General features: G+C 44.6%; 1 non-coding gene across 1 annotated transcript; it reads right to left on the reverse strand.

Annotated features, from left to right (window-relative positions):
• Positions 1-3,896: 3,896 nt before the first annotated feature.
• Trnas-cga (transfer RNA serine (anticodon CGA)) lies at positions 3,897-3,971 on the reverse strand. The gene has a single exon. It is a non-coding gene; the product is annotated as a tRNA-Ser (tRNA).
• Between the last annotated feature and the right edge of the window lie 14,330 nt (positions 3,972-18,301).

The raw sequence follows: 18,301 nt of genomic DNA on the forward strand, positions 1-18,301 counted from the left end.
GCATTTCTTCTCCATGGATTTTAATACCTACTCCGATTTTTTCTTTTGTTTCCTTTACTGCTTGGTCAATATACAGATTGAATAACATCGGGGATAGGCTACAGCCCTGTCTCACTCCCTTCCCAACCACTGCTTCCCTTTCATGTCCCTCGATTCGTATAACTGCCACCTGGTTTCTGTACAAATTGTAAATAGCCTTCCGCTTCCTGTATTTTACCCCTGCTACCTTCATAATTTGAAAAAGAGTATTCCAGTCAACATTGTCAAAAGCTTTCTCTAAGTCTACAAATTCTAGAAACGTAGGTTTGCCCTTTCTTAATCTAGCCTCTAAGATAAGTCGTAGGTCAGGTTTGCCTTACGTGTTCCAATATTTCTACATAATCCAAACTGATCTTCCCCGAGGTCAGCTTCTACCCGTTTTTCCATTCATCTGTAAAGAATTCGCGTTAGTATTTTGTAGCCGTGACTTATTAAACTGATAGTTCGGTAATTTTCACATCTGTCAACCCCTACTTTCTTTGGGATTGGGATTATTAATAACCAAAGGACGGGATATTAAGTATGTCCCTCTGTTGTCTGGCCAGGGAGAGTGCAAGCTTCCACGCAGGATTTAAGCAAGAACCTCAAACTCTGTTTGTAAAATCACTTGCCTATTTTACATTAAGCCTGAAGTATTTCCAAGAAGATTGTTCGTATTCTGTGGAAATGTGAAATGTGTTTTTAGAGCGCCGTCTAGGATTCAGGATTTCTTAGGATTCGTAAAGGATGGTCTTGGTTTGTGTTAGGTGGGCATCTACCGTATTCCTTGCAATTATGGCATATTGTACTTTGATCAGCCGATCAGGACTGTGGAGCTTCGACATTATGAAAGTAAGCGTCACACACGCTTACAACAGACGAGTAAAACTGCCACTGCAGAACATTGCCTTCGCACCGGTCATCCTGTGAAACGTAAGATGAAAATTCGAGCTACTGCAGCTATTGGGATAGTGTTACTAAGGAAGCAGTTGAAATTAAATTAGCAAGTAACATTCTAAATGGAGGTTTTTGCTTAAGTTTAGTATATAATCCTGTTCTCTCCCTGGTCAAATAGTGAAGGTATATAGTTAACGGTACTTCAGCCGTTAACATTCACTATCGATAACCTCTGACATTGGTTATCTTTGCCTGTGTGGTGGTGGTAGTTCATACAGTGTGTATGTGTGGTTTTATCTTTTTGTATATGCTCTGCGAGCCGAGGTCTTATTTTCCTTGAACAGCGCTCTCTCGCTGTTTTTATGCGTTGAAAATGACAGGTTCTGTATCTGTCGAAATGTCGGCGGTTGTCGAAGACGTCATTCCGCGGAATTTCCGTCAGTTATTTGAACATTTTATACTCCGGAAAAAACTAAAGTTTCACATACACTTGTTAATTAAGCGACAGCTAGTCTGGGACCAAGACACGATCCTTTAAGTTCGAGTAGTGTTAAACACACAGAACTGTCCCCACGTACTCAGGCCGTTCTTCATCTGTGGAAAAAGGCATTTTGTACTGCAAATAATGTAAGGAACATGGCGAAAGAACGCAGTTTTATTCAACTGCGCTCACATTACGTAAATAGTGGATTACCAGTTCAGTAGCGTTTGGCCAATCTAACAATTCCACCACTTGCTAAGTAGGTTAGAAATCAGAATAATAATGACAGAATGAGATTTTCACTCTGCAGCGGAGTGTGCGCTGATATGAAACTTCCTGGCAGATTAAAACTGTATGCCCGACCGAGACTCGAACTCGGTTCGAGTCTCGGTCGGGCACACAGTTTTAATCTGCCAGGAAGTTTCAGAATAATAATGTTGCTCACGGAGCATATGTACGCTTTATCGGGCAACAACAAAGTTATTGACTGTGGATTGTATCGTCAGAATGGAAATAATGAAGTCACTGTAAAAAAATCATTAATTTTGGCACTTATCTTGAATGGATTCCCACGTACATTGCGTCGAAGTTGTTATGGCTCATCTTGCTGATTCTAGGGTGATTCCACTTTGACTGCTAGAAGGTCCAGATCTGTATTTTAGCAATATTTTAAGACCTGCGTTTTTTCAGAAAATTCTTAATGATCAATCAAAAAATGGTTCAAATGGCTCTGAGCACTATGGGAATTAACTTCTAAGGTCATCAGTCCCCTAGAACTTAGAACTACTTAAACCTAACTAACCTAAGCACATCACACACACCCATGCCCGAGGCAGGATTCGAACCTGCGACCGCAGAACCGCTCGGCCACCCCGGCCGGCTGATCAAACAATCCCAGATTAGAACAAAGGTATGGTAGAAATAATTTTTGACTTGGTGTTCACGATCCACATTTTTATTAAACTTCTTGTAAATTCACATATACTTCTTCTTAATTGTCACATCATCAAGAAAACAGTTTTGTATCAATCTTCATATATTTAATTTCCACTTTAACCAAACACAAGACTTGACTGTTCTTTTACAAAGCGAAATAACAACTTAACTTCTGCAAAGTGAAACAAAGACTGCTCTGTGCGCATTCGCGCCAAAACGGTCTCAGAAATGAATACACACAACAACCATATCATTGTAATATATCGATACATCGGAGTACCTATACATTAATAAAACCAAATATGAATATTGTCACAAAAATGTGTCTGTTACTTCGCAGAAAAGTAGTACGATATTCCTGGTATCGAGAACTGAGGTTGGAGTGCCGTAATGGTCACATAAATAAAGAACCATTATATGAAGGTGCTGATGGTGCAACAGTTTCATTTCTGTCGCTGTATTTCCTCCTTTCGTCGACTAATTGCATTATTTATTATGTTACACAAGTTCTCTTCTCAATAAACGACTTAACAAAAACAGAATTTGTATGGTTTCGGTTCCCGGCAGTGTGGCAAGGCCGGAAACACCCGGCCCTAACATGAACCTCTTAAGGCCGCAGAGATACGCCATTCCCGCTTCCAGACTGCAGACGCGCGCCGTAACTCCGGCTTGAGGTGACAGCTGCTCCGCGCCGACCCCGGCATTTGCACTCGAAAAATGTGGCGCCGGCCTTGTGGCACGGCAGGGGCAGCGCCTGTAGTCCAGCCCATCGCCGCCGGCTCACCTCACCTTCCGCCGGCTTCCGCTAAGGCCGGCCCACTCCACACGGCACTCGGTCCTGCTACTTTCCGCCGGCCGGATCCCCTCGACCCGCGGGCCGAGGACGCAGCCTCAGCACGTGATTCACGGGGCCGCCGCGGCATCCACCGCAGCGGCCGCCAGCACCGAGCAGTAAGGATCCGTACAGGGAGAGCAGGTAGAGCCAGGATGAGGTGTCTTTCGCAACACTCGGATACACAATGGCAGGCGACAGATGAAGATTGGTTCAAATGGCTCTGAGCACTATGGGACTTAACATCTGTGGTCATCAGTCCCCTAGAACTTAGAACTACTTAAACCTAACTAACCTAAGGACAGCACACACATCCATGCCCGAGGCAGGATTCGAACCTGCGATCGTAGCAGTCGCGCGGTTCCGGACTGAGCGCCTAGAACCGCGAGACCACCGCGGCCGGCACAGATGAAGAAGTCTGGACATGCCATATTAGATTTCGTCGATTTTACTTGCCTCCTACTGTAGCGTTTGGGGTTTTGGGTGTTTTCGAGACTCGTACACAGGCATATAGGCAGTCATTTTTCCTTCGTTCTGTTTGGGAGTGTAACAGGGAGAGAAGATGCTAGTTTTGGTACGAGGTACCCTGAAGGAGGATGCAAGATGACTTGGACAGGACTTGTGATTGGTGTAAAGAATGGCAGCTAAATCTAAATATAGATAAATGTAAATTAATGCAGATGAATAGGAAAAAGAAACCCGTAATCAAACTTCCTGGCAGATTAAAACTGTATGCCGGACCGAGACTCGAACTCGGGACCTTTGCCTTTCGCGGGCAAGTGCTCTACCAACTGAGCTACCCGAGCACGACTCACGCCCCGTCCTCACAGCTTTACTTCTGCCAGTACCTCGTCTCCTACCTTCCAAACTTTACAGAAGCTCTACTGCGAACCTTGCAGTTGGTAGAGCACTTGCCCGCGAAAGGCAAAGGTCCCGAGTTCGAGTCCTGGTCCGGCACACAGTTTTAATCTGCCAGGAAGTTTCATATCAGCGCACACTCCGCTGCAGAGTGAATATTTCATTCTGGAAACAACCCCCAAACTGTGCCAAAGCCATGTCCCCGCAATATCCTTTGTTTCAAGAGTGCTAGTTCTGCAAGGTTCGCAGGAGCGCTTCTGTAAAGTTTGGAAGGTAGGAGACGAGGTACTGGCAGAAGTAAAGCTGTGAGGACGGGCCGTGAGTCGTGCTCGGATAGCTCAGTTGGTAGAGCACTTGCCCGCGAAAGGCAAAGGTCCGGAGTTCGAGTCTCGGTCCGGCACACAGTTTTAATCTGCCAGGAAGTTTCATATCAGCGCACACTCTGCTGCAGAGTGAAAATCTCATTCTGGAATGCCGTAATGTTTGAATACTCCATTAGTAGTGTCACGTCGATTAAATATTTGGGCGTAACATTGCAGAGCGGTATGAAGTGGGACAAGCATGTAATGGCAGTTGTGGGGAAGGCGGATAGTCGTCTTCGTTTCATTGGTAGAATTTTGGGAAGATGTGGTTCATCTGTAAAGGAGACCGCTTATAAAACACTAATACGACCTATTCTTGAGTACCGCTCGAGCGTTTGGGATCCCTATCGGGTCGGATTGAGGGAGGACATAGAAGCAATTCAGATGCGCGCTGCTAGATTTGTTACTGGTAGGTTTGATCATCACGCGAGTGTAACGGAAATGCTTCAGGAACTCGGGTGGGAGTCTTTGGAGGAAAGGAGGCGTTCTCTTCGTGAAACGCTACTGAGGAAATTTAGAGAACCAGCATTTCTGGCTGACTGCAGTACAATTTTACTGCCACCAAGTTACATTTCGCGGAAAGACCACAAAGATAGGGCTCGTACAGAGGCATATAGGCAGTCATTTTTCCCTCGTTCTGTTTGGGAGTGGAACAGGGAGAGAAGATGCTAGTTGTGGTACGTAGTACCCTCCGCCACGCACCGTATGGTGGACTGCGGAGCATGTATGTAGATGCAGATGTAGAAATGATCGTATGGCATTGTGACCGGGATGTCCCTCTCGGGGTCGGCTGCCAAGTGTTATTTCATGCGGCGCGACATTGGACAACTTGCGGCCGGTGACGAGGATGAAATGATGACAGCACAATACCCAGTCCACGAGCGGAGAAAATCTCCGACCCGGTCGGGAATCGGACGCGGCACCAATGCATGCGAGGCAAGCACGTTACCACCCAGCTAAGCAGGCGGACTTGGGGGCTGTAAATGTGGCAGATTAGCAGTGGAATTCCGACTGACAATGTTCCCTAGTACACTATGTGATCAAAAGTATCCGGACACCTGGCTGAGAATGACTTACACTTTCGTGGCGCCCTCCATCGGTAATTCTGGAATTCAGTATGGTGGTGGCCCAACCTTAGGCTTGATGACAGCTTCTACTCTTGCAGGCATACGTTCAATCATCTGCTGGAAGGTTTCTTGTGGAATGGCAGCCCATTCTTCACGGTGTGCTTCACTGAGGAGAGGTATCGATGTCGGTTGGTGAAGCCTGGAATCAAGTCGGCGTTCCAAAACATGCCAAAGATGCTCTATAGGATTCAGGTCAGGATTCTGCGCAGGCCAGTCCATTACAGGGATTTATTGTCGTGTAACCACTGAGCCACAGGCCGTGCGTTATGAACAGGTGCTCGATCGTGTTGAAAGGTGCAGTCGCCATCCCCGAATTGCTCTTCAACATTGGGAAACAAGAAGGTGCTTAAAATATCAATTTAAGTCGCTGAAATCATGTACTGTGCGACTGGTCCCGGCGGAGGTTCGAGTCCTCCCTCGCGCATGGGTGTGTGTGTTTGTCCTTAGGATAATTAAGGTTAAGTATTGTTTAAGTTTAGGGGCTGATGACCTTAGCAGTTAAGTCTTATAAGATTTCACACGCATTTTGAGCAATATCAATGTAGACCTGTGCTGTGATAGTGCCACGCAAAACAATAAGGGGTGCAAGCCCACCTCCATGGAAAACACGACCAAGCCATAACACCACCGCCTCCGAGTTTTACTGTTGGCACTACACACGCTGGCAGATGACGCTCACCGGGCATTCGCAACCCCACACCCTGCCATCGGATCACCACATTATGTACCGTAATTTGTCACTCCACACAACGTTTTTCCACTGTTTACGCTCCTTGCACCAAGCGAGGCGTCCTTTGGAATTTACTGACGTGATGTGTGGGTTATGAGCAGCCGCTCGACCATGAAATCCAAGTTTTATCAAATGGTTCCAATGGCTCTGAGCACTATGGGACTCAACTGCTGAGGTCATTAGTCCCCTAGAACTTAGAACTAGTTAAACCTAACTAACCTAAGGACATCACAAACATCCATGCCCGAGGCAGGATTCGAACCTGCGACCGTAGCGGTCTTGCGGTTCCAGACTGCAGCGCCTTTAACTGCACGGCCACTTCGGCCGGCCAAGTTTTATCACCTCCTGCCTAACTGTCATAGTACTTTCAGTGGATCCTGATGGAGTTTGGAATTCGTGTGTGATGGTCTGGATAGATGTCTGCCTGTTACACATTACGATCCTCTTCAATGGCGGCGGTCTGTGTCAGTCAACAGAGGAGGTCGGCCTGTACGCTTTTGTGCCGTACGTGTCTCTTCACGTTTCCACTTCACTATCACATCGGAACAATGGACCTATGGATGAGCAGGAGAGTGGAAATCTCACGTACAGACGTATGACACAAGTCATACCCGATCACCTGACCACGTTCGAAGTCCGTGAGTTCCGCGGAGCGCCCCATTCTACTCTCTCACGATGTCTAATGACGAGGTCACTGATATGGCGTACGTGGTAGTAGATGGCATCACAATGCACCTAATATGAGAAACTTATGTTTTGGGGTGTGTTGGGTTGGGTTGTTTGGGGAAGGAGACCAGACAGTGAGGTCATCGGTCTCATCGGATTAGGGAAGGATGGGGAAGGAAGTCGGCTGTGCCCTTTCAGAGGAACCATCCCGGCATTTGCCTGGAGTGATTGAGAGAAATCACGGAAAACCTAAATCAGGATGGCCGGACGCGGGATTGAACCGTCGTCCTCCCGAATGCGAGTCCAGTGTCTAACCACTGCGCCACCTCGCTCGGTTTTTGGGGGTGTCTGGATACTTTTGATCACATACTGTACATCACTCATCTGAGGATCTACTGTCCCAGGCATCGGACTTCACCTCTTCTGCAGGTGTTTCGTAGCCTAGTAAGAAATTAGTTTACGAAAGGGAAGCCACAGACCATGAGAGTCGGGGTAATCTGGCGAAACAAATATTGAGAAAAGAACACATAAATTCAGAGGTAGCCGTGCTATAAGTATTCATAAATTGCTACACACCGAATGCAGCCGATGGGCGAGCATACTCGCTGTAGGATAAGTTGAAAGTACACAAGATCATTCACCAACCCGTCTGCAGTATGAAGACCAGCCTCCAGATATATATATATATATATATATATATATATATATATATATATATATATATATATATATATATATATATATATATATATATATATATATATATATAACCAGAGAAATCAACTATGGGTCACGCTAACAGCAACAGGGATCGGTCAAAAAAATTTACAAGCCGGTCTGCCGCACTAGTATCTTGCGGTACAGACGTAGTTCTAACGCAGTACTAACGCAGTCACAATCATCGTAATTGTGGAGTGTTTCAGAAGCATCACGAACGCTGCCCGGATAACTAAACCAAAACAGTTCCCAGGGCAACGGGAAGCACTAGCAGTTAAATTTGGCCCGGTGTAGTGCAGCATCTCGATGTACACTACTGGCCATTAAAACTGCTACACCAAGAAGAAATGCAGATGATAAACGGGTATTCATTGGACAAATATATTATACTACAACTGACATGTGATTACATTTTCACGCAATTTGTGTGCATAGATCCTGAGAAATCAGTACCCAGAATAACCAACTCTGGCCGTAATAACGGCCTTGATACGCCCGGGCATTGAGTCAAACAGAGCCTGGATGGCGTGTACAGGTACAGCTGCCCATGCAGCTTCAACACGATACCACAGTTCATCAAGAGTAGTGACTGGCGTATTGTGACGAGCCAGTTGCTCGGCCACCATTGACCAGACTTTTCAATTGGTGAGAGATCTGGAGAATGGGCTGGCCAGGGCAGCAGTCGAACATTTTCTGTATACAGAAAGGCCTGTACAGGACTTGCAACACGCGGTCGTGCATTATCCTGCTGAAATGTAGGATTTCTAAGGGATAGAATGAAGGGTAGAGCAACGGTTCGTAACACATCTGAAATGTAACGTCCACTGTTCAAAGTGCCGTCAATGCGAACAAGAGGTGACCGAGACGTGTAACCAATGGCACCTCATACCATCACACCGGATGATACGCCAGTATGGCGATGACGAATACACGCTTCCAATGTGCGTTCACCGCGATGTCGCAAACACGGATGCCACCATCGTGTTGCTGTAAACAGAGCCTGGATTCATCCGAAAAAGTGACGTTTTGCCATTCGTGCACCCAGGTTCGTCGTTGAGTACACTATCGCAGGCGCTCCTGTCTGTGATGCAGCGCCAAGGGTAAGCGCAGCCATGGTCTCCAAGCTTATAGTCCAAGGTGCTGCAAAGGTCGTCGAACTGTTCGTGCAGATGGTTGTTGTCTTGCAAACGTTCCCATCTGTTGACTCAGGGATCGAGACGTTGCTGCACGATCCGTTACAGCCATGAGGATAAGATGCCTGTCAACTCGACTGCTAGTGATAGAAGGCCGTTAGGATCCAGCACGGCGTTGCGTATTACCCTCCTGAACCCAACGATTCCATATACTGCTAACAGTCATTGGATCTCGACGAATGCGAGCACGAATGTCGCGATACGATAAACCGCAATCGCGATAGGCTACAATCCGACCTTTCTCAAAGTCGGAAACGTGATGGTACGCGTTTCTCCTGCTTACACGAGGCATCACAGCAACGTTTCACTAGACAACGCCGGTCAACTGCTTTTTGTTTATGAGAAATCCGTTGGAAACTTTCCTCTTGTCAGCACGTTGTAGGTGTCGCCACCGGCGCCAACCTTGTGTAAATGCTCTGAAAAGCCAATCATTTGCATATCACGGCATCTTCTTCCTGACGGTTAAATTTCGCGTCTGTAGCACGTCATCTTCGTGGTGCAGCAATTTTTAATGTCCAGTAGTGTATCATGGACTCAACAAGTCGCTGGAAGTCCCCTGGAGAAACATTGAGGTATGCTGCCTCTATTGCCATCCATAATGCTAACGTGTTGCCGGTGCAGGATTTTGGGCTTTAGCTAGCAGCACACAGTGGCTGCGCTCGCACCGGACCGCAAAATAGCTGCCATATTTCGTGCGCCCACCAACCTTAATTACGCGGGCGACGTCCTATATCAGCCAGCAGAAGCTGCCTTAAGTGGTTTGCTGTGTCCTGTATCCGCCGCCACCATTGCACGCGAGGAAAGATTATTCTTGCATTCTTTGTTCACTCTCGTTCATTTTGCATTTAGCGAGAACTATTTTGAGCCCGCTCTGCTGAGGTGTACAAAACTTGCGGTTCACTCACAGAATGATACGTGGCTGCTTCGAAGTAATTGGATAATCGAGCACCAATCAGAGTGCACATGAGTTTCACTGCAGTTTTATACCCAACGTTTTGTTTACACCAATATATTTAAAATTTATAGCATCATGAAGGAATCTTCAGAAATGAAGCAAGTGTAGTCACCTCGAGACGATGGTTCCGTTGTCTTCTCAAACGATTTTATAAAGCAAAATTTTGATTTATGTTTGAATAATATATTTAATTTCATAACAATATGTCTTCCACGTGGGTGATGACAGGAATTTCTGGAGAATTTTAACTTAAAAATAAAACTAGAGTGTGTTTACTTGCCCGGGGGCGGTTCCGGGAAGGCGACAGGAAGGGCATCCAGCCACCCCTTAAAACTAACCATGCCAAATGCCTCAATAACCGAAACAATCCTGTGCCGATGCAGGACAAAAGGACAAAGACATAATAAAAATATGGTAGGATTATTGAGGTTTGATCTGCAAACGAACCGTCAAATTTTACAATTTTAGAATCGTGTATCTTCCACATCAATGAACATACAACCTTGGCGTTGTTTTTACAATTATGTTCAGGAATGAAGTTTTCATTTACCTTTCAGATATATGTGCTATCGCAATTCACCCAAAGTTGTTGAAGGGGAGCACATAGTCGGAGCCTGTCACGAAAGTTCACCAAAAAATATCACATCCGGCGCGAACAGGCAACTTAGGACGTCAGTGGGGCGATGCGCAATCCGAAACCCGTATACCCGTTACAGCTGGAGATGCTATGTCATTCTAGGACGAAAATCGCACCGCACAGTTGTATATGACTTTTGCTGTTGACACAAATGACGCAAAACGGTCTTTGTTACGGTGTTGTCGCTATCTCCTCTGTTCCTGCATTGGCTAACGGCGAGCTGCGCTAGGATACCTCTGCTAATAAACACATGAATTGGCAACTGACAACTGGCGCCAAGGTAAACTTCCAGTTTCGATGCGTCAGTTAAGTTTTACCCAAGTTCCAATCTTCATTCATTTATGTAAGTCTTCAGGCTTTCGAGGCCGTTTTCAATGAAGTTATAATCCTCTGGGTTGTTAGGCCGCGTTATATTTCTTCAAACAATCGACGTTTCGACCCCTCTGATAGGATCTTCTTCAGGATCATGTGGTGTTCACTGTAGACTGAGTACGTTTATGTAGACTAAGAAATCGAATTTCATTTCTATTGCAAGATACTAACGCAAAATTCCAGCAGTTAGCTCTTTAGCTAACAGGGACAGACGCGAGGTGTCCGTAGAGCAGTATTAAAACTGAATTCATGTTCAAAAATGTTTAGCTACCGTCTGTTATGCTATGAAGAACATAATTATTGTAACACTCCGAAGAATTCCAAGGTTAAACTCATGAGAGAACTCTCAGATCCTTTTGAAATCAAAACGCGAGTAGGACAAAGAAACGGGCTGCCTCCATAGTTTTTCGACTGTGTCCTTGTGAAAGTGACACAAGAATGGTGCAAACAGAAATTAACCAACCAATCACTTTACGCAGAGCTTAGTTACCTATAGGTAGCCTAGCATTTGCAGACGAATTAGCAATATTAACTCGTGAGATTTCATCAACCCAAATCCAGACTGAACTCTTGAAAGTAACTACAGAAAAAATCGGTCTCTAAATACCTGTTGAAAAGGCAGAGCACATGACCTTCAATACAGAAGCATGAAACTTGTTGGAGACGAGGTATGGCAAAATTAAATGCGTTCCACAATTTAAGTATGTCAGTGAAACCATTCCGGAAAATGGAATCGAAACAAAAACAAAAAAAAAAAAAAATTAGACGTCAATAAATGGAAAGAGCATACCGAGTTTCCCAAAATATCTGCTACAGGAAGTGTACCTCCATGCACACAAAACTAAGACACTGAAATACAGCAATGAAACAGGGAAGCCTATACGGATCAGAAATACTTATTTGAAATGGAACGAAAATTCGTAAGAAAAATTCTGGGCTGAAACCTAAGGACGAACAATTCTGATTCCAAAACAATCAGGAAACCAAACAATTCGCAAATATCCATAGTGACATTAGAAAACGCGCGTTGGACACATTACAAGACGGTTCAATCCCGCGACCGGGCATCCTGATTTAGGTTTTCCGTGATTTCCTTAAATCGCTCCAGTCAGATGTCAGGATGGTTCCTTTGAAAGGGCACGACCGACTTCCTTCCCCGTCCTTCCCTAATCCGATGAGACCGATGACCTCGCTGTCTGGTCTCCTCCCCCCACAACAACCCAACCCAACATTACAAGAACGAACCCAGACAGACTTAAAAGCAAATAGTTTTTTATCATAGGAGAAAAGCAGAAAACTGATGGAAAATTGTCAAGAATTATTCCAGAAGATGTCCAAATCGTGAGTTCTTCAGGTCCAAAATAGACAATTTGGAAGCTGACCAAGAGAAAAAACCAGAGAAGGAGACTGGAACAACATGATCTCAAGAGACAAAGGAAGCGAATGAAAGAAATATGTACCTCTAAATACAGCACCCTGCATGGTCCTAATGGGCTTATTCCAAAATAAATAAATAAATAAATAATAGTACACTGGCTGACAACAGCAGTGCGCCGTGGGTTCAGTATAGGTTCCTCGAACCACTGCACCAAAATTTTGACCTTGGGGCACAGACGGATATCCTTTCGGAAGTTGCCACGGCGGCTGGGGAAGACGTCAGACATGGAGGGATGCCTGAGATCTGCAATAATGTTCACGTAGTCTACGGCTGCCACGGTGGCTTCAATTGCTACCAGAGGTCTCAGAAAAGCGCAGGTGAATGTTCCTCACAGTACAACACTGCCTTCACCCGCCTGCACCAGGGGCGATGAACGAATCTAACAACCGTTCGCCTGGATGGAGTCGTATCCAGATGGAACAAGAAGCGTGACTGGTACGACCAGGCGACTCGTTTAGATTGATCCAAGGTCCAAATTGGATAATCTTGTGCAAACTGCGATCGCAAATGACTGTGTCGTTGGTTCAGTATTGGAACTCGTAGGAGTCTTCTGTTGCGGAGCCGTATGTTAACCAATGTGCGCCGAACGAATTGCTCTGAAACACTTTTGCCTGCACCAGCATTGTAATCTGACGTCACATCTGCCACACTTCGCCACCTATCCTGATTTACAGAGCGGGAAAGCCTCCGACCGCTTTTTTGTGATTAGCCGTGGTCATCCTACATCTTGTCGCATACTAGTAATTTCATCGTCCTTCAAGCAGTTTCACAGATGCAGACTAGATGCTCGTTCCCACGTGCCGGATTGTAACAATGAGGCCTTTGTAAAAATCACTTATTTGTTTATTCTGTTCCAGTCTACGATCACAGAAAATTTTTGTCTTCAATTTCTGTCAGTAGTAACCATCTTCAGATTTTAAAACTATTATTTGTAATCCTGTCGGAATCCTTTATTTGCAGTAACCATACTAAAATAATAGTTTTAATACATGCAAGTTTCTGACCCATCTTTCCAGCATCATACCAGAGGTACATCAATCTTCAAACGTGTTTAAAACATATCTGTAAATATTATAAAAATGGATGCGCTCCATATCTCCTTCTAAACCACCGGACCGGTTTCAACCCAACGTGGTTTACATATCACTTACTGTGAAAATCGTCGCTGTAGGTGTAAGAACACCTACCTATTCAAAGGGGTGAGAGTGAAAAAGCAGGGTAGCCCACGATGTGTCAATAGCCATACTTTAGTTATCCAGTATTTGAGCAAGAGAGCACTTAGTGAGTTGGAACAAACCTTCCACATGATTTCAAACATTTACGAAACTTTTCACGCTGACTACCGCCCACAAGATGATGAAAGGAAATAAGTTTATCGCTTACTACATTTTCGCTGTCCATGCTATAAAACTGCAGCATGAAGCACAACGTTTTAATTTATTGCTTCCTTACTACTAACAGCATTCGAGATACTTTTTCTCAGATAGTATTCTCATATACCACTGAATGTACCAACAAAATTATACCGTTGTAAGACAAATAGTTCAGCATATGTGACCTCAAAACACTGAAATGCGTGAAAAACTGGCGCATCATTCAAGACATTTAAATTTATTACTTCGTTACTACTAACTCTATTCACGACGCGTTTCACAGACAGTATCCGCATATGCTGGTGAATGCAGCCACAAAAATATATCGCTATATGACCATTAGTTCAGGAGATATGCCGTGATCAGCACTGAGAATCGGAAAAATCTACCGCATCACGCATGACTATATTGCTTCTTTACTACTAAATCAATTCGTAACACATTTCGCTGACAGTAGCCACATATACCGCTGGATGCAGCTGCAAAATTATATAATTGTACAGCAAGTTGGTAAGGAGATGCGACGTCTTAAACATGGACAGAGAGAGGTGACAGGAGGAGATGGACAGAGAAAGGAAAGAGGTAAAGATGGACAGATACACGGGGAGAAAGAGGTAAGAGGAGGAGGGAGGAGGAGATGAGCAGAGAGAGAGAGAGAGAGAGAGAGAGGGGGGAGGAAATAGATAGAGAAAGGGAAGAGAAGAGGGGAGAGGAGGGGATGGACAGAGAAAGGAAAGAGGACATGAACATGGAGAGGGGGTGGAAGGATATGAACAGCGAGAGGAGATTAACAGAGAAGGGGTGAAGAATGAGACGGACAAGAGAGAGAGGTTGGTTGGTTGGTTTGGGGAAGGAGACCAGACAGCGAGGTCATCGGTCTCATCAGATTAGGGAAGGATGGGGAAGGAAGTCGGCCGTGCCCTTTGAAAGGAACCATCCCGGCATTTGCCTGGAGCGATTTAGGGAAATCACGGAAAACCTAAATCAGGATGGCCGGACGCGGGATTGAACCGTCGTCCTCCCGAATGCGAGTCCAGTGTCTAACCACTGCGCCACCTCGCTCGGTAGAGAGAGGGGGAACACAGAAAGAACTAACAGAAGATTGGGATAAATATATAGCTGGGCAACGCCAGCTACTCAGCTAGTCTTAATATAATGTAAGCGTCGAGATATATGTTTTGAACAGATCTGGAGATGGTCGGGACTGACTGAAATCCATGGTCTGAGGACAATATTTTTGCTGTTTTAGACTGGAGTAAAATAAACAGATTCTACTCTTACTGGATCAACGCTTTTATTGGCAACTATGTCGCAGATTATAGAAAAAGTTGGGTGTGCTGACGGGTTTTCCCATTTGTTGACCGTATCAACGCTATATTGATTCATCATTCCTCTCTGGTCAGCTCTTCATACCGCGTCACCTGCCTGCAACGCCAACAAGCCGGCATTCCGTCTCGCGTTGGGCAGTGGTCGTAACGTTTTGGCTTATTACCGCCGGAAGTCCGCCCCTGGTAGCTGAGTGGTCAGCGCGACAGATTGTCAATCCTGAGGGCACGGGTTCGATTCCCAGTCCTGGAGATTTTTCTCGACTCAGGGACTGGGTGTTGTGTTGTCCTAATCATCATCATTTCATCCCCATCGAAGCACAAGTCGCCGAAGTGGCGTCAAATCGAAAGACTTGCACATGGCGAACGGTCTACCCGACGGGAGGCCCCAGTCACACGACATTTTATTTAGCGCAGGAATACTCCGAAATTTGTCCTCAGCATGGAAGTTCGAACACCTCATTGCTTTACAAGGCACTGTCCGATTGGAGTCGGTATGCCCTGCCTTCCTTCCTCCGGCCTTCGAACTGACTTAACCAGCCACATACAGAGGAACCTTCCGTGTAACGTGTTCTCCAAACCACGGAGTAGTTTTGGCATTTTCCTCGCATACAAATCATTGCCAGAGGTGATGTAAGCGCTAAGTGACAGAAAAAAATCCATGTGACTGATCGATGATTGAATTCCTTAGCCACCGAGCCTCGCTGTATACTGAGAATTATCTGTAGGTACTACTTTAGAAGCAACTATACAAATCATCACTTGCTAAAAAGTGTCACCGTTCTGCCCTTTTATTATCTGGAAGTATTCCAGAAAAGTGTTGGCACGTTCGCCAAACTAATAAATAACTTAGTCAGTTCTCGTTTCCCAGTAGTCTTCGAGCCAACGATAGGACAGAGGCAGTGACACATGCCTTCAACAGTTCCAACACTATAAGTTTAGGTATGTTACTTCATATGAGAAACAATTTAAAATTGAACAGAGAGACAACGAAGCCCTACAGGGACCATGCCGAAATATAAACCCCGTCGAACAGGCCTCTGAAGGCCCAACGGTAGCGACCGACCGCCGTGTGATTTTTAGCCGATACATCACTGGATGCGAATTTGAAGGGCATGTGGTCAGCACACCGCTCTTCCGGCAGTTGTCAGTTTTCGTGACCGCAGCCGCTACTAGTAGCTCCTCAATTGACCTCACAAGGGCTGAGCGCATCCCGCTTGCCAGCAGCCCTCGGAAGACCTGGACGGCCACTTAATCAAGTACCATCCAAGTCCAACAACTTCGGTGATTTGACGGGAACCGGTGTTGCCACTGCGTCAAGGCCGTTCGCCATGCATAAATATAAACACCTGGAAATCCTGATGAAAAATACATTCTTCCGTTTAGTACCGAGTATTTAATCATGTACTTTTGTGTCGTAAATCAAGTATTATTAGTCCAGCGTCGGCAATGGCTTCACTAAGATTCATCGCCACAGTGCTGTCGCTTCAGAAGGACGTCCGGCTTAGATCCCGTACCGTATAATGAGGTGCCACATTCTTAATATAGCCCACATTTCATTGCCGACTTAGATCTGTTTATATACGGCTATATGACTTCTGAGCGAGTGTCCTAAGCAGGATTATACCGACAACCATAATATCTCCAAGAATAACTCTCATATTATTATCACAAGTTACATACTTGATCGTTCAACCAAGTCGGTCCTATATATATATATTTCTTCAAGTTTACTTTTTTGTAAATTTGGCTGTGAACCTTTTATGAAGTGATAGGCTTAAGATCAGAAGAGGCATCAATGTTAGCACTGAATAGGGGATCATGGAGGAATTTTATAAGGGGGACTATGCTCCAGACTGAACGCAGAAAGGCATAATCAGTCTTAAATGATGATGATGATGATGATGATGATGATGGCTGTGAATAACAAGATTACTTGATGCAGCAGTTAGACAAGGGGGTAAAATAGGATAAATAAAGATCGAAATTCTGAGGACCATGGAACCTGAGAGATGATAGAGGAAATAATGGATAGTCAATGAATTTAAACTAGAGATCGAAAAGTTTAAGATTTAATCGCGCTTTAGCAAGTGTAATGCTTAATTTGTGTGTTGAAGAGGCAATAGAAGACTCGAAGAAAAATTCGCAACACGGAAAATATGCATGGGCGAAATACGTAAAGATGAGGTTTTCAGGCGTTGCATTTTCTGCCGGAAAGAATGCATCACTTACGAAAACTAACGAGATGAAACGGATTTATTGGGCACAGAGTTCGGATTAAATGAAGAAATAATATGGAGTAAGAGGAACAAGAACAATCTGATCTTTAAAACTGAAGGTGGCGCCGAAAAGTATAAAGAACTTCAGATGCCTAAACCTCCAGGTTGCATAAGATGGGCAACGGAAGAGGACCTAAGAATAGACTGCCTCGGGCTCCATCAGGTTCATTTTATGGTTGAAATCTGCTGGTACAAGGTACTATAACTAGGAAAAAATGAATCAGACTTGGGAAAACCAGAAATCAAACAAAATGAAGTCGAGTTGGATGTGCAGCTGGAGTCTGTTGAAATTGAAAGGTAGGACAAATTAGAAAGTACAGACGTTGAGGAAGCTATAAAGGAAACTGAATAGAAATTTCTAAAGGTAATGAAAGTTAATGGAAAAGAAATAATGACATTAAGATCTCCCGATGACATGATACTGTCAGAGACGGTGAATAACAAGGAAGATCTGTTGAAGTGGAGTGACAGTGCCTTGAAAAGAGTTTATGGGATGAATATTAACAAATACGAAACGAGGGTATTTGAATGCAATCGGATTTAACGAGGCGATACGGAAGGATCTAGAGTAGAAAATGAGTTCTTTCATTTGATAATTAATTTAGAGAAATCTGCTTCAGCTGTATTACTTATTTATTCAAACCACTATTGGTTTCGGGATTTTAAAATCCCATTTTCAGGCTGCGCATGTCCTACGTACCAAATATTTTTTATGTGAGTAATAAAATGACTGATGATGGCCGAAGTATAGAGTGTATAAAATATAGGCTGACAGTAGTAACAAAAAAAATCCGAAATAGACGAATTTGTTAAAATCAGTTATAGATTTAAGTTTTAGGATTTTTTCTGAAAGTATTTGTCGCGAGTGTAGTCTTGGGCGGGAGTGAAACGTGGACAATAAACGGTACGGACGGAAAGAGCAGCTTTTGAAATATGTACTACAGAATGATGCTTACGATAGAAGCGAATAACTAACGAAGACGTAATGGCGAGGAAAGAAATTTATGGCACAACATGACTGAAAGGATGAATAGTTTGATACGATACATCCAGAGGCATCAAGTAAGAGTAAGTTTGGTAATTAAGTGCGTGTGTGGGGAGGGGG

The sequence above is a fragment of the Schistocerca nitens genome, chromosome 4 (assembly GCF_023898315.1).
Source record: "Schistocerca nitens isolate TAMUIC-IGC-003100 chromosome 4, iqSchNite1.1, whole genome shotgun sequence".
NCBI lineage: Eukaryota > Metazoa > Arthropoda > Insecta > Orthoptera > Acrididae > Schistocerca > Schistocerca nitens.